Source organism: Lissotriton vulgaris, unplaced genomic scaffold (genome assembly GCF_964263255.1).
Source record: "Lissotriton vulgaris unplaced genomic scaffold, aLisVul1.2 SCAFFOLD_214, whole genome shotgun sequence".
Taxonomy (NCBI): domain Eukaryota; kingdom Metazoa; phylum Chordata; class Amphibia; order Caudata; family Salamandridae; genus Lissotriton; species Lissotriton vulgaris.
This window is the reverse complement of record NW_028243866.1, coordinates 1,891,716-1,915,067: the sequence shown is the minus strand read 5'-3', so window position 1 is coordinate 1,915,067 and position 23,352 is coordinate 1,891,716. Positions and strand designations below refer to the sequence as shown.

Here is a 23,352-nt window from a genome sequence, read left to right as displayed (position 1 = left end):
GGAGAGCTATGGGAGTGCGGGAGAGGAGTGCTTAGGCAGTGCAAGAGGAGGGCTGATGGTGTGCAGAAGAGGCTGGCTGAGGAAATACACATCAGGAGACTGAGGGAATGTGGGTCAAGAGACTGACCGGTTTGCAGATCTATAGGTTGGGCCGCTCGGGTGGCCTGAGGGTAGGATTGGTTAGACAGGATTGTTTGGATGTAAAATCAGGGGATATAGAAGAGCCTACCAGGGGTGGAGGGTGTTGAGAGGAGGGTGACTGGTCAGGCTGGAGGGGAATGTGGTTCTGAGGGATCCAAGCCTGTATTGATTGTGAGGGGCTGGCCGAAGCATGCAAATTATGAGGGAGAGCAGGGGCTGTGTTAATTCTCTAGGGCGGAGCGAGCATGTGCAGATTCTGCGGGGCTGAAGGCCGTGCGGCTTCTGGGGGGTCTAGGACAGTGAAATTTGTAAGGGTGGGTTAAGGGGGGGAGGGGAGCTCTCCAGGTCTGGTGGGGGTGGCTGAGGCTGTGCAGGTCTAATGGGGGCCGAAGGCGGATGCTGTACCGGTCTGATGGGGAGAGGTGGCAAGACTGTACTAGTCCATTGAGGGACCAAAACTGAGCTTGTCTGGTGGTGAAGAGGGTCTTGTGTTGCAGAGCTTTTACTGGTTGAGGATATGAGGGCATGTAAGTCAGAGGTTTCAGACTATGCTGACGAAGGGGATGAGGAAATGAAGGGTGATGAATGACAGGATTTTTGCATGGTGGGCTGAGGGTGTTTTGTCTAAGCAAAAGGTGTTTGATTTGGTTGAACATGATTGGGAAGCAAGGGAGGAATGCAGAGTGAATGAGGTTCAAGATGGTCAATATGTGGGTCTAAAATGGTGTCGGCCTCTAGCTAATTTTGCCAAATTATTGCAGAGGATATTTCAGAGGAGGTTACAGAGGGAATAACAGTAATGGAAGAGGTCGAGGTAATAAAAATCGATCCTCTTCCACCACTAAGCAGTGACTTCCTTCAGCTCCCCCAGCAGCATACTACTCCTGTAGGGGGGATATTAACACAGTTCCTACCTGTCTGGAATGCCATCACAACAGATAAGTGGGTAAGACAAATTATCCAGTATGGTTACTGCCTAGAGCTTGCAGCTACCCCTCCACATATACCACCTAGACAGTGTCCAATGTCACAGAACATCTAACGCTGCTCCAACAAGAAGTTCTTTCATTGCTGCAAAAAGATGCAATAGAGCTAGTTCCGTTAAAACATCAAGGAACAGGGGTTTACTTACTCTATTTCCTATTATCCAAAAAGGACGGAACACTAAGACCAATTCTAGACCTAAGGCCTCTCAATCTGTATATACAATCAGATCATTTTCACATGATCACTTTACAATAAGTGCGCCCATTGTTGCAACAAGGCCATTTCCTAACCACACTAGACCTCAAGGACACCTACTTCCACATTCCCATACATCCTTCTCACAGGAAGTATCTCAGATTTGTACTAGAAGAACAACACTATCATTTCAAAGTCCTTCCATTCGGGGTCACAACTGCACCACAAGTGTTCACAAAGTGCCTAGCAGTAGTAGCAGCACATCTCGGAAGATAACATATCCACGTCTTTGAACTTAAGAAGAAAGGACAAGATTGTATTGTAATTGCATGTATATAGCGCTTACTACCCTGGACGAGGCGTCAAAACGCTTTTTCTGTCGAGTAGCACGCTGCTCCGAAACCTATAAAGGATTAGTGGTGAATTAGTATTGTGAAATATGAAATATTAAGAGGTTTATATGTTAGTCTGTTATTTGGAGTAAGAAGGATAGTGGAGGGATAGAAGAATGAAAATGTTTGCATTTATGTAGCCCTTGCTACCCCTGGTGAGGTGTTGAAGAGCTTTTAGTTGAGCAGCATGCTACTCCAGAACCAAAAAAGAATTTGTGGTGAATTGGTATGAGGAAATATGAAATTAATTTGAGCAGTGGACATGTTAGTCTGTTATTTGGAATGAGAAGGATAGTGGAGGGATAGAAGAGCAAAGGGTCCTGAAAGTTTTTTTTTTTTTTTTTACATCTAACCACACCTTTCACACTTTAATAAAATATGCTGAAAATAAACGCTGCATTAAAATCTCGGCTTGACCCCCCAACAGTGTCATAGCTATAGGGACAACCTTCTTTGCTACTCGCTATCAGAACCACTCCCACGTCAGTAATCTAGTGGGCATTTTGGAGAGTTTGGAACCAGGGCGAATGGTTTTCAATCTTTGTCTCCAAATGAGACTAAGTTGTGTAATCTTAGAGATTCCTTTTTTGTACCAGAGTAATATTAACATATACTTGAAACAACTGTTTTTAGGTCTCGCCTGTCGATGCGCATGCGCATCGAGCAAGCGAGACTATAGGGGCTCATCAACTCTTTATCTAACTGCAAGGAATCGTGGCGATTCCTTGCAGTGCCCGTGACTTTTAAGGTCAATGCGCATGCGCATTAAGCTTATGCGCATGCGCATTGACCTTAAAAGTCACGGGCGCGTGCACGTCCGTGTTTGTTTACCCGCTCCGCCCCCTCCCGCCGTGTCGCCTTGCCTACTCTCTCTCTCCCCTCTCCGCCCCCGTTCCGCCCCCTCCCCTTCGTGTCGCATTTCTCCTCCCCCCTCCCCTCTCTTCCCTCCGGCTTCTTTTTTTTTGTTTATTTTACTCGCACCTCTCCCCTCTCCGCCCCCTCCCCCGTTCCGCCCCCTCCCGCCGTGTCGCCTTGCCTACTCTCTCTCCCCTCTCCGCCCCCGTTCCGCCCCCTCCCCTTCGTGTCGCATTTCTCCTCCCCCCTCCCCTCTCTTCCCTCCGGCTTCTTTTTTTTTGTTGGTACTATACAGTTTGCGTGGATTTACCCATGTAAACCCGGGGTCTGGGGTATAGATTGAGCAGACGTCCGATAATTTGAGTACTGCTGATGTCTGCCTCGTATCGCTGTTCCCCTTTTGTTTTCCTGTTGTTGAAGGCTTCGCCTCCCCTACTCCTCCTACTCTCCTCCCACTCTCCTCCCGTCTGTTCCCGTGGGGCGAAGGTGAGTGCCACGGTGCTGTTTTCTCCGATGTTCCTGCTTTCCCGCATGCAGTCTGCTGACCTGGAGACAACTCGCTCGCCCAGTTCTGGCTGCTGCCTCGCTGCCCCCCTATGCTGGCCGTCTAATCAGAGGTACTCCGCTGTGATCCCGTCTTCTGTGACCTAAGAGTCCTTCCCTCTTTCGCCTCTCTTTGTAAACTTCTATCTCGTTCCCTGCATTCTTTCCATCCTCTTCCATTTGCCCTTCTCTTCTCCCTCTCCCTATCTCTAACGCTTTCTCCCCCTCGTCTCCTCCCTTGGCATGCCGTCCTGTAAATGTATATCTCCTTCTCCGCCCCCTCCCGCCGTGTCGCATTTCTCTTTCTCCTCCCCCTCCCCTCTCTTCCTTCCGTCTAACGCCGTGTCGCACCTCTCCCCTCTCCGCCCCCTCCCCGCTCCGCCCCCTCCCCTTCCCTCCGTGTCGCATTTCTCCTCTCCCCTCTCCGCCCCCTCCCCTGCCCGCCGTGTTACGGTGAAAGGCTTGTTTATCAGTGTCTTCAGCCTCCCTCTTCTTCCCTCTTTCGCCTCTCTTTGTAAACTTCTATCTCGTTCCCTGCATTCTTTCCATCCTCTTCCATTTGCCCTTCTCTTCTCCCTCTCCCTATCTCTAACGCTTTCTCCCCCTCGTCTCCTCCCTTGGCATGCCGTCCTGTAAATGTATATCTCCTTTCGTAATGGCTTGTCTTATTTCTGTCCTCTAATTTCTTTCCAACTCCGTCACCTCTTTCTCATTTCTTATACTATTTTTTTTAATGTTATCTTTGTCTGACCCGTACCCTCAACTCATACTGTGACTGCATGTTTGTGATCCGGAGGCTAGATGTGCAGGAAATCAGCCGCGCAGTGAGGTGAAACAGGAGAGAATTGTGCTTTCCCTTAGGTCACTTTTCAGCGCTAGCAGCCTGTCGCACACTGTGTGCATCCGAGGCTGATGAATAGCTTCATGGTCGCAGAGGTACTTTGGCTCCATTCAATGAGCCAGAGAGACAAAAGTGGACAGAACAGGCATGGGCAAATAATAAACCTGGAGCTCATGCTTGCCGCTCGCAGCTTTCCACCTGCCTTATGGTGGAGGGTTCAGCGTCACCCTAAAGTTATGCAGGCCCTATTTCAGAAATCTTCCTACTTTGGTCGGAATGTGTGTCCGGTTCCCTCCGTGCACCTGCACTTCTCCGATAGTTAGAATCGTTATTTCTCACGAGGGCCACAGACCTCACACTAGGCTGACTGCCCTGTAATATGTATCACGTCACTAGCCATGATCTAATCCCGAATATTCAACCTTGTGGTGCACAGCAGCTCAGGCTCATGAATATTGTAGGCTTAAAATGTCATTTTATTGGCTGCAGGGATCTTGAGCTCTGTCTGTCTCTGCAAGTGGAGGGCTCGGTTTCCAGCTACTGGAAATGAACTACCCGGTGGCCAGGCAGAGGTGATACATCAATTTAATAATCCTTGATAACTTTGAAGCCCTTTGAGCCCACTGGGGGATGCGCGTCTGAAGCCAAATGCCACCTGCATCAAGTCCAAAAGCACAACGTGTAAAACACACGCTGTGCTTTTGGACTTGATGCATTTCTTTTCTCAACTGCGGACTGACTCACCCTTAGTGAAAGTATTTATGTTAATCACAGCGCATGACTGCTGCGATTAACAGGAATACTTTCACAAATGCCCCACAATCAGCCCACCGCCGCGCTCCATTAGAAAAGAAACGCAGCGAGTGCAAAAGCAGGGCGTGTGTTTTACATGTCATGCTTTTACATTTGATGTATGTCTTTTCTTAATGGAGCGCGGCGGTGGGCTGATTGTGGGGCATTTGTGAAAGTATTCCTGTTAATCGCAGCAGTCAAGCGCTGTGATTAACATAAATACTTTCACAAAGGCCCATAAACATCCCGCTACCGTGCTCCATTAGAAAACAAATGCAGCGAGGGCAGGGGTATCTTGCTGCTGAACGCCCACAGAGGCTACCGATCTGCTTTCAAAATACACTTTCATGCTGTGAAATCACGTTTTGTGCGCTCCTCTTGCCCCGTGTTAACACCATTTCCCCAAACAGAAAATGATTGTTATTAGCGCTGCTCGCGTTTAAATGCGGCGGCACAAACGTCTGGCGGGCTGTCCTGAGTGCGCGCTTCACACAGGTCAATGCGCGCTGGTGGTCACAGACGTGCGCGCGAGCGCATGCGCGCAGCCTGCTGGGAACACTGCCCCTCACCCTAACTCACCCTCACCCTCACTCACCCTCAACCCCTCACTCACCCTCACTCACCCTCAACCCCTCAACATCAACCCCTCACTCACCCTCACTCACCCTCACCCACCCTCACCCTCCCTCCCTCACTCACCCTCACTCACCCTCACTCACCCTCACCCACCCTCACCCTCCCTCACTCACTCTCACTCACTCTCACTCACCCTCACTCACCCTCACTCACCCTCACTCACTCTCACTCTCACTCTCACTCACCCTCACTCTCACTCACCCTCACTCACCCTCACTCACCCTCACTCACTCTCACTCACTCTCACTCTCACTCACCCTCACTCTCACTCACCCTCACTCTCACTCTCACTCTCACTCTCACTCTCACTCTCACTCTCACTCTCACTCACCCTCACTCTCACTCACCCTCACTCACCCTCACTCACCCTCACTCACTCTCACTCACCCTCACTCTCACTCTCACTCACCCTCACTCTCACTCTCACTCTCACTCTCACTCACCCTCACTCTCACTCACCCTCACTCTCACTCACCCTCACTCACCCTCACTCTCACTCACCCTCACTCTCACTCACCCTCACTCTCACTCACCCTCACTCTCACTCACCCTCACTCTCACTCACCCTCACTCTCACTCTCACTCTCACTCTCACTCTCACTCTCACTCTCACTCTCACTCTCACTCACCCTCACTCTCACTCACCCTCACTCTCACTCACCCTCACTCACCCTCACTCACCCTCACCCTCACTCACCCTCACTCACCCTCACTCACCCTCACTCACCCTCACTCACCCTCACTCACCCTCACTCACCCTCACTCACCCTCACTCACCCTCACTCACCCTCACTCTCACTCACCCTCACCCTCACCCTCACTCTCACCCACTCTCACCCACTCTCACTCACTCTCACTCACTCTCACTCACTCTCACTCACTCTCACTCACTCTCACTCTCACTCACCCTCACTCTCACTCACCCTCACCCTCACTCACCCTCACTCACCCTCACTCACCCTCACTCACCCTCACTCACCCTCACTCACCCTCACTCACCCTCACTCACCCTCACTCACCCTCACTCACCCTCACTCACTCTCACTCTCACTCTCACTCACCCTCACCCTCACCCTCACTCTCACCCACTCTCACCCACTCTCACTCACTCTCACTCACTCTCACTCACTCTCACTCACTCTCACTCACTCTCACTCTCACTCACCCTCACTCTCACTCACCCTCACCCTCACCCTCACTCACCCTCACCCTCACTCACCCTCACCCTCACTCACCCTCACTCACCCTCACTCACCCTCACTCACCCTCACTCACCCTCACTCACCCTCACTCACCCTCACTCACCCTCACTCACCCTCACTCACCCTCACTCTCACTCTCACCCTCACTCACCCTCACTCACCCTCACTCTCACTCTCACTCTCACTCACCCTCACCCTCACCCTCACCCTCACCCTCACTCTCACTCACTCTCACTCACCCTCACTCACCCTCACTCACCCTCACTCTCACTCACCCTCACTCACCCTCACTCACCCTCACTCACCCTCACTCACTCTCACTCACCCTCACCCCCACTCACCCTCAAACCCTCACCCTCAACCCCTCACCCTCCCTCACCCCCTCACCCTCACTCACCCTCAACCCCTCACCCTCAATCCCTCACCCACACTCACCCACACTCACCCTCACTCACCCTCACTCACCCCCACTCACCCTCACTCACCCCCACTCACCCTCACTCACCCTCACTCACCCTCACTCACCCTCACCCTCACTCACCCTCACTCTCACTCACCCTCACTCTCACTCACCCTCACTCACCCTCACTCTCACTCACCCTCACTCACCCTCACCCTCACTCACCCTCACCCTCACTCACCCTCACTCACCCTCACCCTCACTCACCCTCACTCACCCTCACCCTCACTCACCCTCACTCACCCTCACTCACCCTCACTCACCCTCACTCACCCTCACTCACCCTCACTCACCCTCACTCACCCTCACTCACTCTCACCCTCACCCTCACTCTCACTCTCACTCTCACTCTCACTCTCACTCACCCTCACTCTCACTCACTCTCACTCACCCTCACTCACCCTCACTCACCCTCACTCTCACTCACCCTCACCCCCACTCACCCTCAAACCCTCACCCTCAACCCCTCACCCTCCCTCACCCTCAACCCCTCACCCTCAATCCCTCACCCACACTCACCCACACTCACCCTCACTCACCCTCACTCACCCCCACTCACCCTCACTCACACACCCTCACTCACCCTCACTCACCCTCACTCACCCTCACTCACCCTCACTCACCCTCACTCACCCTCACTCACCCTCACTCACCCTCACTCACCCTCACTCACCCTCACTCACCCTCACTCACCCTCACCCTCACTCACCCTCACTCACCCTCAACCCCTCACCCACCCTCAACCCCTCACCCACCCTCAACCCCTCACCCTCACTCACCCTCAACCCCTCACCCTCAACCCCTCACTCACCCTCACTCACCCTCAACCCCTCACCCTCAATCCCTCACCCACAATCCCTCACCCACACTCACCCTCACTCACCCACACTCACCCTCACTCACCCCCACTCACCCTCACTCACACACCCTCACTCACCCTCACTCACCCTCACTCACCCTCACCCTCACCCACCCTCAACCCCTCACCCACCCTCAACCCCTCACCCACCCTCAACCCCTCACCCTCAACCCCTCACTCACCCTCACTCACCCTCACCCTCAACCCCTCACTCACCCTCACTCACCCTCACCCTCAACCCCTCAGCCTCACCCTCACTCACCCTCAACCCCTCACCCTCACTCACCCTCAACCTCATGCTAAAGATTTACAAAAAAACCCATAAACAATTCTAAAAGCACTAACTCTAATGCTGCGAGACCTATTGCATTTCTAATGCTTGTTTTGAAAGTCTTTACTCTCTGTTTTAAATTTAAACATAAACATTCTTTAGAACACTGCCAAGGTGTGGAGAGAAACAAAACCAAGAGGGAAAAGAAGCAAGAATTCAAACATATGATGAAAACAATCACTAATTTATACGGTATACAATGACCTTCAAGACCTGGGCTGTGCATAAGCAAACACAAATATCTAAATATTTTGAAGACTACAGGAGAATGTTTTATGAATTAGGCTATCTAGTGTCGGGCATTGTAGCATTGAAACTCCGGATTCTAATATGGATGTATAGTACATTAAAGTGTCAATGTAGCTGCTCTTACCTGTTACAAAATTTAGCAGGGATTATGTTTTGATTTTATCTTTGTTGTTTAAGGTGTTCAAGTTTATGGTAGACGGGCTGGTTATTGTATATTTGAGAGGGAAGTTTGAGATAACTTGGTACGGAATGTAGGCATGTCATGTTCCAGTGGAACCATGCTGGGAAAATGTTCTCAGGAAGAATGTTTGTGTTTAAGATTTGGAATTGACCGGAGCCTGAAAGATGGCTGGGGTGGATCTCCTGAAATCTGTACTTTGAATAAATCCTGTAGGAAGCCAGCTTAGTATATGGTGCACACTTATTTAAGTGAAGCACCTTTCACTAATCCAGGCAACCCTTATGGTGATTTTAGTGTTTTTTGATAACATTTTGAAAGCTCTCAAATTGGTAGCTGTGGAGAGTAGACTTCGGGCTTATCTTGAAGGAGTGTTAAGCAGCTTGTTTTACCAGTTTAATTGTGTAGTGTAGGTTAAATGAAACAGAACCACACAGTGTATATATAAAAATGTTTGTATTGCACAACACTCACTAACACATTGGCATATCTCCTACTCTGAGGTATCGACAACAATGCACAATAAAGCTTCAATTGCTATAAGTAAGCAAGCACAAAATACAGTGGTCTCCAGGGGGGAGAGTAAACCATATACTAAAGAAATGGAATGCGAACTGTAACCGAAGTCGGTACTTGGACCAGGAGTCTCAGAGGAGCTGGGGACACGAGAAACCACCCAAGGACCCCCACGGAAGAAGTGTGCAGAGTGGAAACACAGCTGCGTGTCCAAAAGAGGTCAACAGGGAAGTTGCGGTTGCAGTTTTCTGGGCGAAAGACCCTTCCCAGTGGACCCTGAAGAAACCGTGTGGAAGAATGAAGGTTGGAGAGTCGACTCACCTGTGGATACCCCAGGAACCAGGATACCTACATCAGGGAAAGCCGGGGCATAGGTGTAAAGTGACATCAGAAACCACCTCAACCTCCGGAGACCGCAATTGAGGACTTCAGGAAAGATGCCGCTGGAGAAGACTTGGTAAGGGTCTGGTGGATTCTTGAAATGAAGAACCTGTAAGTAGAGGGGACAGTGTCTATGCCACTCAGAGGTGACTAGGAGGCAAGTAAGAGCAATTCCCACCAATGTTGGGATGTTTCAAGTGAGTTGACTGAGACCTTGTTGTTCCAGCTGTAAGGACGCTGAGGAAGGCCAAGAGCCATACCCGAGATGTCTCAGGAATTCTGCTCCTACACAGAACTGTGCATAGAGACATGGAACCTCAGTGAATTAGGGTGTTCCAAAACTCACCTTAGTATCCAAAATCCCCTACCAGACTAGCAATCCGTGTCTTATTGGTTCTTACACACCCCCAATGTTTAGACAACCCAGAACATGGACTTAGAACACCTCAGGTAACGTGGAACACATGAACACTCTTTTGTTATACTAACATATCAGTCCAAAACGAGGAGTAAATGATGACACGTGCAAGTTTGAAATGTTTAAGTCAAATTAAACGGGGCAAACAATGATGATGTATTCATGTAATGCCATGGCACCTTACCGGCCTTAAGGGTCTGTAATGTCCATGCAAACTGCATAATAGAACGCAATTGATTTTGACCATGGTACAAAGCAGACACTTCATCTTGCACAATATCTACAACAGATGAGACAATATTATCTAACGTGTAAATGTGGGAAGAGAGCGTGTTTATGCTGTTATCTACGACAGCTAGCACTTTTTCTAAATTAGCTTGATCTATAGCTCTAAGGCGTGTAGCCGCCTCAATCTGGGATGTCTTCAAGAATTCGTTATAAACAGCATATATCCACCTTTTAGGTCTACCTTTAACCGGGCCTTTTATAAAATCATTCAGATCAACATCATCAGTCAGTTTAGATAAATGCAGTTTAACTGACGCCAAGGTAGAATGTCTGAGCCAATTCTGACACAATTTGCCTACAGAATAGGTAGTCACTGAATGCCCTCTTTCAAAATGGGGATCTACCCTGACCTGTGTAAAGCCATGAGCTAAACCCAGAAAACGATGCTGGCACGAGTCCACACTTCTGTGCCAGAGCAATCCGCCTTCGGGATCCAAACTGGATATCTTAAAGGAGGAATTCAATAACAGAGTTTGTAACTCTCCCATGGAAAATTTTATAGTATTACTCCAACCGGAATATTCCTCTAAGTCAGGAAAAGGAGTTTTTAATCTTTTAGGAGTAGCCAATCCAAAGCATGTTATCTGTGAAATTGTAGAATTCATTAACAACATATGGTTCGGGATGAGGCATGCACGGTGCAAAGCCTCAGTACCTTGCACGTGCCAGCTTTTAGAACCCCAAACTGATTTAAAGTCAATGGTATCCTTCCACAACTCGTAGCCTCCAACAGCTAACTGGTCTAGAAAGGTCTTCGAATACAATAATTTAGTATCGGTAAGTCTAACTTGTATAGGAGCTGTACAGTGTTCCCACTGGGTGTAATTTACAGTGAGCCTCCTGGCATTAGTTTTATGCAGATAGTGGTTGCCAAAATGTTGATAACTATACAAATCACTGTAATTAGCAGACTCCAAGTACAAATCTTCAGCATCAGAGGCAGCATAATATTTCAAATCAGAAAACAATGATTCTACGGCCTGAACATCCCAATCATCAAAACGTATATTTTGTTTAACTACATCCCCCATAGACACTCTAAGCACATTAGGGACATTTATAACCTCAGTGGGCCCATGGATTTGAAATCGAACCGCATCCCATTCAATCCCATCGAAGACAGGCCATGCAGTGATATTAACAAAAGCCACGTCTCTCTTCAATCTGTGTGATGAGGAATGGGGAGCTAATGTTCCATTGATATGTCGAATGCATGTTCTCTCCTCGACATAGTGTCCATTGACGAGACGGAAAAAATAAAACACAAAACCAATTGACATAAAAAGGTAAATCAAAAAAAGCACCATCCAAATATAGGTCCAAGGGGGAATCAAAAAAATTTGGACAGTCTTGCCAGAACAGAAATCTTTGAAGGCTTTTTTGATGTGTGAGAATAAGTGTCAAATGAAAATCTGGATTCTGTAGCTAAGCGAGTTTGCAAATCAGACATCGATAAGTCAGTTGGGTAAGTGTAGTCAGTTTCATCATGTTGAGTACCAGGCAGTGTACTCAATAAAGGACTGGAAATAGCAGGCATCTCGAGAGCAACATCAGGCACAGGATTGGAAACCGGGGCCTAAACAGAATTTCTCAATCGAAGGACATGAGTTCGCCGGTGTCATACTAAGAGGAATCGGCCACTCTGTGTATCTTGACATTGTCAATGGAGATATACCTGTTCTCCTTACGACCTGGAAGTGGTGGTAAAATGACTGTTCTTGTGCCCTTCACACCAAGCACTGGAACCAGAGCTTGATAAGAGGGACCAAATTCTTTCTTGTTTTCGATCTTCTCACAAAGCAGTTCTCCAACTCGGGGTAGCCAGCCAACTACCAGGATCTGCAACGCTTCATCAGAGGTGGAGGGCAAATGTTCCTTTGCAAGACTGTCTCTTGTCTTTTCTAGATCCTGTAAAACATTTCAATGTTTATCTACGTCAAAGAAGGCAGCTAGAGCCACCGAGTCTAGACCGTCAAGGTCCGGGACATACATGTTGATACCAAACAGCATCTCGTATGGGGTTCGCCCACCTAGAGACCTTCTAGGGAGATTATTAAGAGCACGCTGCACGCTATTGGGGTGGGCCAGCCAGTTCCTGCCAGTGCCTATAACTCGAGCCGTCAAAGACTGCTTTAAATCTTGGTTCATCCGTTCCACAACACTATTACCCTTAGGTCTGTATGGAGACGAAAACTTGACTTGTACCCCCAACGAAGTCATGGCATCCTTATACGCCTTAGAGGCGAAAGCTGGACCCTGATCCGAATGGAAGGTACCACAGGCAAAAATCCCTACAAAGACACGCAAGTCTCTTATGACAGTCCGTGAATCAGCGCTGCGGTGTGTCAACACCCACACAAAGCGTGTGCATGAATCAACTGCTACTAAGATGTACTTATACGCAGTATCAGGAGAAAAAGGACTGCAGTGATCTAAATAAACACACCCAAGCGTTTATTAGCTATGTACAACTGTGCCTGGGGGCGGATGCGCAGCAGTTGAAGGCTTAATTTGCTGGTAAATGTCACATTCAAGGACGTAATCACGCGTCTGTTTGTACAGTCCCCGTCACCAGAAACGTTGTAACTGAACAACAGTAGCCGAAACGCCTGCATGCGTCGACGCAACACCTTCATGGGCCGCTGTAATCAGTGTAGGCCTGCGGGCCGCGTTGGGAATTTAACCTCTCACCAACGTCCGGTATTTTCACATAAGGAACTTTATCAGGACTTAAGTGGTATGAATACTTCGAAGGGAATCCTTTTGGATATTTATTTCCCTTCTCAGTTGCAGCAACAGCTGCCAAGATATCATCAATCTTACTTTTGGAACATGTAACTGCTGCAACTTAATATGTCGATACTGCTGATTTTGCTGCCTCATCGGCAAGCGAATTGCCAACAGCGTGGACTCCTACGCTCTGATGACCGAGAGTGTAAATCACAAACACGAGGGGCAACTGCTCTTTAAGCTCAGCCACTCTGACCCAGATCATTTTGTTTTATTGGGCTATCCTTAGAATCACGAAAATCATTCTGAATCCAAAAGAACAGGTTTTCATTGTAAGACTGGACACAGTAGTAAGAATCACTCACAATAAGACAGACCCCCCAGGATATTGCGGCATAGATCTGCAAATTTAGCGGCACAAAAATTGAAATTTAGCGGCACAAAAATTTAAATTTAGCGGCACAAAAATTGAAATTTAGCGGCATTATTGCGGCACTTTATTTTACTTTCAATCATTCCTTTTCAGCCCTAAATCGATGGAACCTGTTTTAGCAAAGTATTCGACTTTGAAATAGGCATATTTAAAGTTTCTGCAGCTCTACGGAAGCACATCTCCAATCTACTAACCTTGTGGGAGCGGGACGTATTTCTCCCTGGGATGTTCTAGCACCCATGTATGCACCCCTGGCGGGGCACCACTTTCACCACTCCCTGGTTTCAGTCACACAGCTCCCTTCACTCTCTGGCTTAAGCCCATTTCTCTCTGGTTTCAGTCACGCAGCTCTCTTCACTCCCTGGGTGCAGTCACACAGCCTCCTCTTGTACCGCGTGCACTGACTCCCTTTTTTATGGGTAGTGCTGACGGGACAGACATCTCACAATATGGTTCCCCCTTCCAAATTTGGCAGCTCTGACCTTGGTGTCACATTCTCTCCCCCCACTAAACACCATACTGCCCCACTGAGAAAAACTCGCACTGCCGTCAACTACAACTCAATTGTGCCTGCTGTAAACACATGGATGCGGGTCAATTTAAATTACGCACTAGACAAGAACAATATGCTGCCCAAAAATAAAAAGTAACAACATCCTGGAAAAAGCAAACACTCCTAGGGAATGCAAAATTAGGTAAAGCATATGAAATGTAAGCAGGAAAAACATGGTTACTTCAACGCTTTCACACTCACTATTCAGAAATCAGTGAGTGCTTTTGCCCGAAAAGTTAAGGACATGACTACAGGGCACGAAATGGAACCATTGCTTATATCCTTACAAAACATAAGCAGTATGGTACAAAGACCACTTCCCTGAGCCGCAGTACACATTTTGTTTTCCAATCCACGTGTTGCAGTACCTCCAGGATTGGTGCACTAGTTCCCGCCTGGGGGAAAACCACGCTATCCAAAGAAAGACAAGAAAACAAAGGTAGCGCTTCACTGGCAAACTGTGTAGTGGCGCAAATTAGTTTGGGTGTGAATAAAATCAATCTGGCCACTTTGCTACCAATCTGTCTGGCAATATTTAGTTATTTTTCATATTTTGAATCTTTTATTCCCACAGCTGCACTTTGGAACAGTGCTTTAAATGAGCTGGTACTGTTCGGTATGGAGCTTCAGCACTTTTAAATTTTGCGAGAGAGTGTAAGAACATTTCTCAAGAGAAATGCAATACCTTTAATTGGAGAGTACCAGCACTTCTAAGTGGTTGATCTACGTGAGTGTTGGGGAGTAAAGTAAATTAAGTAAATTAATTTGAATGTTGGAGAGGGTTAATGTAGGTGTTTGCGAAAAGTGAGTGTTGGTAGTATGTAGATGAAGGTATAGTGTAAACGAGCAATTCAGTGTGTGTGTGTCACACTTATTGATGGCTGTCGATGTAGATAGTCTAGTTTAGATATGTTGGCAATTCCCAATTTTGCTATTTTGTTCTCAAGATGATGATATGGAAGATGCACCTGAGTACGACTTTTCGTGTTTGAGTTAGTAGGTGTTGCTGGTTGGGACAGTTTGTTGATTTATGAGAAGTAAGATGCGGTGAGTAGTGTGAAGTAGTTGAGTGCTGGGCAGAACACCAATCCAATGTGGATTTCAAAGGTCAGTTTGGGCTCGAGGATGATTTTGGTAATCTTAACAATGTGTATCATTGTCCATTGTGGAAATCTTGAGATTCGTTAAAGGCAGGGGGTATCTGTATAAGGAAGGGGTGTGCATTCCACTTACTTTTGACCACTGTCATTATGTTGAAGGATAATGTTATTGGTGTGCCAATGGGCCCGATTGGGTATTTAGTTATGCCTAATGAGATGTCATGCCTCGGTTTAAAGTTTCGGCGAAAAACAAAGTTGTTAGTTTTCACAGGGCGAAAAACAAAGTTGTTAGTTTTCACAGGGCTTTGGATATGAAACTGATGAACGGTGATAGAAATGTTTTGTTGGTTGTATATTTATTTTTAGACTGGTGGCAATTTTTCATGATATGTAAACTTTGTTGGCTCTGTTGCACATTTGCCACTTTTGACATTTTCTTGTGTAAAGCGTCTTTTTATGGGGTCTTGATGGTTAGCTCTGAAGTTATGTGTAAAACTGAAGGTCATGTTATTGTGAGGAAATTCCACCTCTTCACCTCCCGACTTGTAGACCCTTCAGTTTGATTAATTTGTGGTAGAATAAGAACCTGCAGTCACCTGTTTTTAAATGTATTGCGAAATGCCCATTACGAAATCGCCAGACTTAAAGTGGTCTGAAAAAATATGCATTTTAGAAACAATCTGAACACTCAGTAGCCGGTCAAGTACTTGAATGAAACTCAAAGCTGTAGGTTTGTTTTCGGGAAGATTCGTAATTTGTTGAATATACTCTAAAGACACTCTCGCACCGCACTTCAATCTTTCCTTTACAGCGGCAGAGCAGAAGTGGAAAAAGACTTTGTATGCTCTGGGCAAGAAGGAAAAGACAGTTCCTTCTCTGCCCGCCCCGCCCGTCCCCCTGCTGCAATCCTCATTTTTAACAATAAGGGCAGAAATTGCGTTTAGTAACCTTCAATAGGAGCAAAATGAAGTCCGCCATGCCTGTGACTCAGTTTTCTTTTCTTCATAGCTATTTATTCAGTCGTTTAAGATGTTTGGTGGCTCTCAGAACAAACTATTGTTTTCGGAGTAGGGTGAGCTCCGTTTATGTGCGAGGCAGACAGCTAGCTAGTTTGGCCTCGTTTCTTTCATCTTTGTGGCTCACGACTTTGAGACCGTTTGCCCCTTGCATGTGTCTGATTGTTGAAATGACAGGTGGGGTTCTCCGTGCTGCCGTTGTGCGTTTTGACCTCTGCATTATTTCTACAAGACCTGTGAATTTCTCCAGTGAGCTAGAAAGTTCCAGCGCTAGTCCCGCCTTTCAAGCAATCCCAACTAAAACATGGTTGTTGATGACGAGCTGCTCCTGTCTTTGAAGAACGTTGATGCCTATTCCATGGAGTGGGGTATTTTTGTCTCACTTGCATGTGTAACCATTTTTGACATTCTTTTCTGCGATTACAGGACCGCAGTTGAGCCTGCAAGCTGGAGCGCAGAGAAACAACACTTTACTTTTCTCGCTCCGCTTTTATAAATATTGTGATGGAGGAAGCATGCAGCTATTACGGCTGTACAGCGCCATTCACGTGGTGACGTAAGCGTTGTACAGCCAATAAAACGGCTTCATTTTTTGCATGCCTGCCGGAGACCTTTTTTTGCGGCCGATTTGGTAAATATCGCGGCCATCGCGCTTGCCAGCTGATTTCGCGATTTTTTTCGTGAATTGCGAAATCGCGAAATGCTGGAGGGTCTGATAAGAGTTGTCACACTAGGATTAGCGTACTCCAATGCAAGCATCAGAGCACGAAGCTCTGCCAAATGTGCGGTGCAGTCCCCTAGAGTCTGCGTGTGCACGACCCTGGACTTGAACTCCTCATTCATCATGGCACCTACCACAATAGCGCAAGCGGAAACATATGCATGCTTATACCCATGCGCATCCTGCGCTGAACCATCAGTGGATATGATGCAATGGAAGTCCTCCAAAGGCCGCATAGCCAAAGGGGCAGGATGAACAAATTCATACAGCAAAAATTCCTGCGACTGTAAGGAGCCATAAAAAATAAACGTGACATCCGGAGATGTCAATGATGCTGCCCATTGTATCCACCATGGGTGCAAAGCTTTAGAATTTGGTACACTGGCTTTCGTCACTGCCTCTAATGCAGGAAGTGGGGTAACAACCAACATGCGTTTTCCCTGCGACAGTGCACGTTGCTTAAGAATCGCCATTTGCACTGCTGTCAACTTTTTTCACAGAGGAAAACCGCATTTCAGCCGAAGTGTACAAGTGTGACTTGTAAACAACAGGTACTGTCTCCTTCGTTAAAAGTAAGGTACGTAAAACCCACCACCCCAGGGATGATCCTTATCACCAGGTTGGTGTGGTTTTCACGAGTCAGTAAGAATTTAGATTCTAGAAGACCAGCTTGCAAAGATTGCAAAATAGCTGAATGTTCTGGCAGCCAGCAAGATTTGGTAAAAGTAGGTTGTATCAAAGCATACAAAGGTTTGATACGCTGGGCATATTCAGGAATATATGTACGCCCGAAATTCAAAAATCCTAGCAAGGACTGTAATTTTTTCAGAGTTGTAGGAGCGCTCAGTTGTGCGCATTTCTCCAAGAAGTGAGGAGCCAATCCTCGACCTTCATTGTTGGGCTCATAGCCCAGGAACAACACTGTGTACTCTGCAATGTGAGACTTTGCAAAGTTGAACTTGTAACCAAAGTCCGCAAAGTTACAAATTATGCGGTCAACGCGACACAGATGCGCCCAAAGCTCGTCTGAGATAAATGTCATCCACATACGAACACGGATCAGTGTCTATCCTCTCTAAGAGAGAGACTATACGGGCAGCAAACACGCCTGGGCTATTCTTATAGCCCATCGCTAAGCGTTTACATTGGAGCTGTTTGCAGCCGCAGGTAAAACTGGTCCATTGGGAACTCAGTCCATCCAAATTATGGGCAAAAAAAACGTTGGAAATGTCAAGTGTGGTTTTAAACCGTTTCCGCACAAGACCATCCACAAGAGCAGAGCCGTGGGTATTCTGTACTGCACCGGTACGGCAATGCCAGTTTAAATGCCGGTAATCCAATACCAAATGGTACAAACCGCCCTGCTTGGTCACAGTAAAAAGAGGATTATTCATCGGTGACACACAAGTTTTAATCACACCTTGATATTCCAGTTGTTCAAGGATTTCTGCGACGGAAGCCTTAGCTTCACGTCGGATGGGATATTGAGGTTGAGGCTGTGGCATAGACCGCAAAGGAATCTCGTGGTGTGGGGAAAATTTATCCCAACCACACTGTGTACGGTACAGAGCCGGCGCAAGAGCCTTAGCCCACTCTTCTGAAAAATTCAGCGCATGCTCTTTCGAGACCGTGTGTGCGAAACTAGGGAGGATTACCTCCTCCCCTCTCGGAGCTGCGAGCACAAAAGGGGGGTGCCAGTCAGCCTCCGCTAACAACATATCATAGATAGTCGTAAGATTTTCCCAAAATACCCCTTTGATGTTACGCTGTATGTCCCCTTCAATTAAAGGGACTATGTTGTAAAGTCTATCAGGGGGAGCTACTCTAGTATCAGCTGTCTCCACAACAACATATTGGTCAGTCGCTGTCACCTTCAGTAGCGGACGCAGGGCCTCTCGCACTATGGTAATCTCCGCCGTGCTGTCCAGCAAGGTCAGAGCCCATGTCTGATTCCGAAGCCGTGTTCTCACTATTTGTGGCATATCTCGCTGTTAAAGCAGCAACTTTCTTTTTCTTAAACTGGGGTCTCTTTGGTGTTGAATCCTCCTGCTTGCCTTTACTGTCTGTCAGGCGGGGCTGGTCGCGTCCCTGCTGGCCACCCCGACCTCTGCGCCTCCTCCACCACCGGTCAATGAGGCCGATGAGTCCTGAAAAGAACGAGGAGAGCGTTGTTCAGAAACCTGAAAAAGATCAGTGATTTTATCGTCGCGCGATAGCGCAAGTCATAAACACGTTCTGTAGACGCAGGCACTAGAGATGCAGGACGAGACTCCTGTTTCTGCTGTTGTTGTTTAGCCTGTTTTTGTTTTTTGGGCCAATTTTGCTTTTTAGCCTTGGGCTGTTCGTCAGTCACTGACTTCAGCCCTTGGGGTTTCTTTTTCTCATTAGTGGAAAATGGCTTGACTCCCAAACTATTGCGGCCCACGGTCTTATAAGCTGCCACAATAATTCTCGGTAACTGTCGGGGTTTATCGGCATCGGGTACAGCCTGCAAAGCATTAGACACCTGAAAGCTCACTGCATCTCCCTTGACATTTGCAGGTACGAGATTGGAAACTACGTCAAAACTGCCACATAGGCGCATACCCAATTCAACCGCTGCCTCAGGTCCGTGCTCATCTTGAACACGCTTAGTGGAGAAGTGTGGCTCACTGGTTAGAGGAGGCAGACCTGAAAGCAGAGATCAGCCCGGGACCAGGGTTCAATTCCCAGCTTGGCGGGGTCTTGAGTCCTAAAATGTCCATGGACTCGACAATTCTCGCTCCGGTGCCTACTCCAATTCACGGGTTCACACTCTGCGACTCTGGGCAATAGCTTGCTTAACCTCCACAACGGCCCCTCGCAGCGGGATGGCTGGCTTTCACCTTGCAGATACCCTGCCGGGGTTATCTCACAGGGGAATACCAGGACGGGTTCCCTAAGCAAGCGCTTAGAGACCGGTTGGTGATTTGCGCTATATAAATTCCTGTACATATATAAATTCCTGTACATTTAACGACCGTCGGAAGGACAGTCATTGTCGGTGTATCGAAGCACCTCGTATACACTGCCGCAAAGATCTTACCCCATGACTCAGTCACCAGCTTCTGGGATCAAGTCTTTAGGCATGCTAATAGTCAGAATCCTGTGTTTTTCTCCAGGACCCGTGTTAGGCAATACCGCTTCCAGCTGGTCAAACTTCTCTGCAAGCCACAAAGGAAAATCATCCTTATTCTGGGGGCGCTTGCCCATCACAGCGTTCACCATCACAGGACTAAGCTTCATTCCGCCCTGTCCAGCTGGAAACGCCCCAACACCTGGGGCCCCGCCCGGGAGATTGCGGGTAATGTATTGTACTAACGACCTAATCACGCTAATTGCAACTACATGTAGTCGTCTTATATCAGCAAGGGAACGCGCCCCGTGTTGAGGATGAGGTGTAAATCCAGCCAAAACAGGCCAAGTTGCGCCTGGAATGGACAACGGACCTAACCTCTGTGCTGCCAAAGAGTGGGGTAGGACGCCATTAAACCAAACTCAGTGCTGCCAAGCGTTAATCGGAACTTCCTGTGTCCTATATGGAGCATAGTCCTGTGGCACTATAGTGGGAGTGTACATGTCGAACACAGTAGTATTTGCGTTCACAGCCGGGAAGGTCACCCACGAGTAAAATATTTCATACGGGTAAGCCACCTCTGCACTCACTACCATAATGACAGCCATGCCATCCAAGGGGACATTATAATTCTGCAAGTGATTGCGCACCGCAATGCGACTGTTGCGCAATGTCCACCGCGGCCATAGTGACACAGAAAGGAAAAGATACTATAAAAACTGTAGCACAACTGGGTAGTAATTCAAGGAAACCGTTTTGAAAGAATCAAGCTTGAAAAGACCTATGCAAGTATAGGTAGGTTTGTCCGACACCACTGTCTACCGGAAACAATAGTGAAGTGTGTTAAGGACTGATACAAGTACTACTCAAGTGTCATGTAATAAGACCACCAACGGTTGGGCGCCATGTCGCAGGGATTCTGCTCCTACACAGAACTCTGCATAGAGACTTGGAACCTCTGTGAATTAGGGTGTGCCAAAACTCACCTTAGCATCCAAAATCCCCTACCAGACTAGAAATCAGTGTCTCATTGGTTCTTACACACCCCCAATGTTTAGACAACCCAGAACATGGACTTAGAACACCTCCCGTAATGTGGATCCCTGAACACACTTTCGTTCTACTAACATATCAGTCCAGAACGAGGAGTAAATGATACGTGGAAGGTTGAAATATTTATTTCTAATGCAGTGTTCTCAAGTGCAGTATCTTAGCTAATACAAGCAAACCTTATAAGGAACAAGGTTAGCAGCATAGTTACTATTCCATAAAATACAAAGGGAGAAAGCATGTTAAAATGCTAAAGGGAAAAGGTCTAAATAGAACCCCAGTTTACCCTCCCTTGCTAGTATAGCATAATATATATTTACAGAAGGTCTCTTTGGGTTTAGAAGGGCGGGCCCAAACCTCTGGTCTCAGCAGAAATGGATCACATCATCTCCTGCACCAACTCTCTGCATGCGAATATTCATCAAGTATGTAATTCATGCTCTGTGCAGTGCATTATTAATCGCGCCTAAAACCCAGAGTTGGCCACAGCTGTATATGTATTATGTCTAGACTGTGCGCTGATCAAACCGAACAACAAGCACTGTGTTGAAATAACCTTGAAAGCCTCGGCACCCACTGTACAGACATAGCTTACCAAGCAAGGCTGAAATTATAAGCAAACATAATATTCTCGCGTGAAGCAAAATATTCTACTAGGCGAAAAGCTTTAATAACAAAATGTGCCGTGTGCAGAGGCTGCAGAAAAGGAAAATGGCCTTTAAACTTCTAATAAGCTCACGCTAACATAACACAGTGCGAAGGCAAAACCAATCCACATGACACCATGAGGTCGGTGTCTGGTGGGAGCACCAACAAGCCTTGGCAGCTGCAACGGGCTTGGAAAGCAAAGAAGGAGCAAGGTCCAATGTACTCACCACATGCAGGAGAGTCAACGCAGGCCCCAAGAAAACAGGGAAGCCCACTGAAGCAGAAGACCATCACGAGGACCCACAGGTCAAAGGCACATGAGTTGCAAGAGGACCTCGAGCAGCTCACAAAGAAGGAAGGCCCACTGTGCAGAGGATGCAGTGAATATACTGTACTTGGAGTGCAGAGGCAACAAGTCTGGACAGCTGCAAGTCGACGTGGTGCACAGAGGTTTGGTCCCAGCGGTTCCAATGAGGGGGGTTGAAGACCACCCCCTGTGCTGTTGAGCCTTTCAAAGTCTGTGGGTCGTCAGGAGCGGCAGACCGGTGCCTGCAGATGCAGGGGAGTGACTCCTTTACTCCAAGGGAGATTACTTTGGGTGTCCTTGAGGTCCCCAGGTCTGTTAGAGATACTGGAAAAAGCACAGACGACTAAGAAGACTTGCAAAACAGTAGTCTTCCTTGATGCAGTCTAGATTCCAGGCGAAGTCCAAGTGCCCTGATGGTCGAAGAGTGACGTGCTGTCAGGGTAGAGTCTTGTCCCAAGATGAATCTGAGGACCCACCGACAGGTAAGTCCTTAAATTCCCTAGAAAAGGGATTAGGACGACTTAGGGGTCCCTCCCAGAGAAGGGACTGTACAGAAAGTAGGATACTTCCATGTTCTTCGTCCATTTTCACGCCAGAGCGAGAGCCAAGGGCTCACTGTACTAGTTCAAACTGGAGTATGCAAGGAGGGCACCAAATGTGCCCTTCAGAGCACTCTGGTGGCGCTGGCAAGTGCCCCCACCCCAGCCCAATACACTTAAGTCCTGTCTGGGGAGGTGGCCACACATTACTGCATCAGAAAACCTATTGTTCTGCCTTCCTCTGCTCGAGCTTGGCTCAGCAGTAGGAGGGCAGAATAGTTTCTTTGGTCAGCAGCAGCACCAGCTTGCTGTCAGAACCTGAAAGACTGTAACTGGGAGTACCTCAAGGTACCCCAGGGGAGCCCACCAGTACCTGGGATCATTCTTCCAACACTGGAATCAGTGTTTGGGTATGATTCCAACATGTTTGATACCAAACAAGACTGGGTTTGTTGCAGCCACTATATAGTTAGACATCTCGTAATGACTGATGTTCACTGTATGTATCAAAAAGGCTGACCTCACTTATAAAGCACGGAGAATCAACTCCAGGGTTTGCAGGGGGTCCTGCTCATGCAGGGGCACCCTCACACTTATAACTGTGCATTGTCTTTAGGTCTGAAAGGCCTGCCATAGAGGTGCCTTATAGGTTTTAAGTGTAGTGACCTCCGATATAAGGAAACCTATATCTGTCATGAGAGGTACAAGCTCCAACTCACACAGGCTGTAATGGCAGGCATGTAGTCCTAGTTTGAGAGGTCTCTCATGGGTGATACAAATCATGCTGCAGCCTAATGGAGACCCCTGGTGTACCTAAACCTGGGGTATCTTAGTACTATACACTAGGGACTTACACTGGAACGCCAATTATGGATGTACAGTCCTACTTACCATAGT

The 23,352-nt window shown here is 47.7% G+C and overlaps 1 protein-coding gene across 2 annotated transcripts in view; it reads left to right on the top strand.

Annotated features, from left to right (window-relative positions):
- LOC147668216 (mRNA-decapping enzyme 1B-like) overlaps nucleotides 1-23,352 on the top strand; it is a 261,966-nt gene that overhangs the window by 198,379 nt on the left and 40,235 nt on the right. The gene's annotated exons all lie outside the window — the stretch shown is intronic.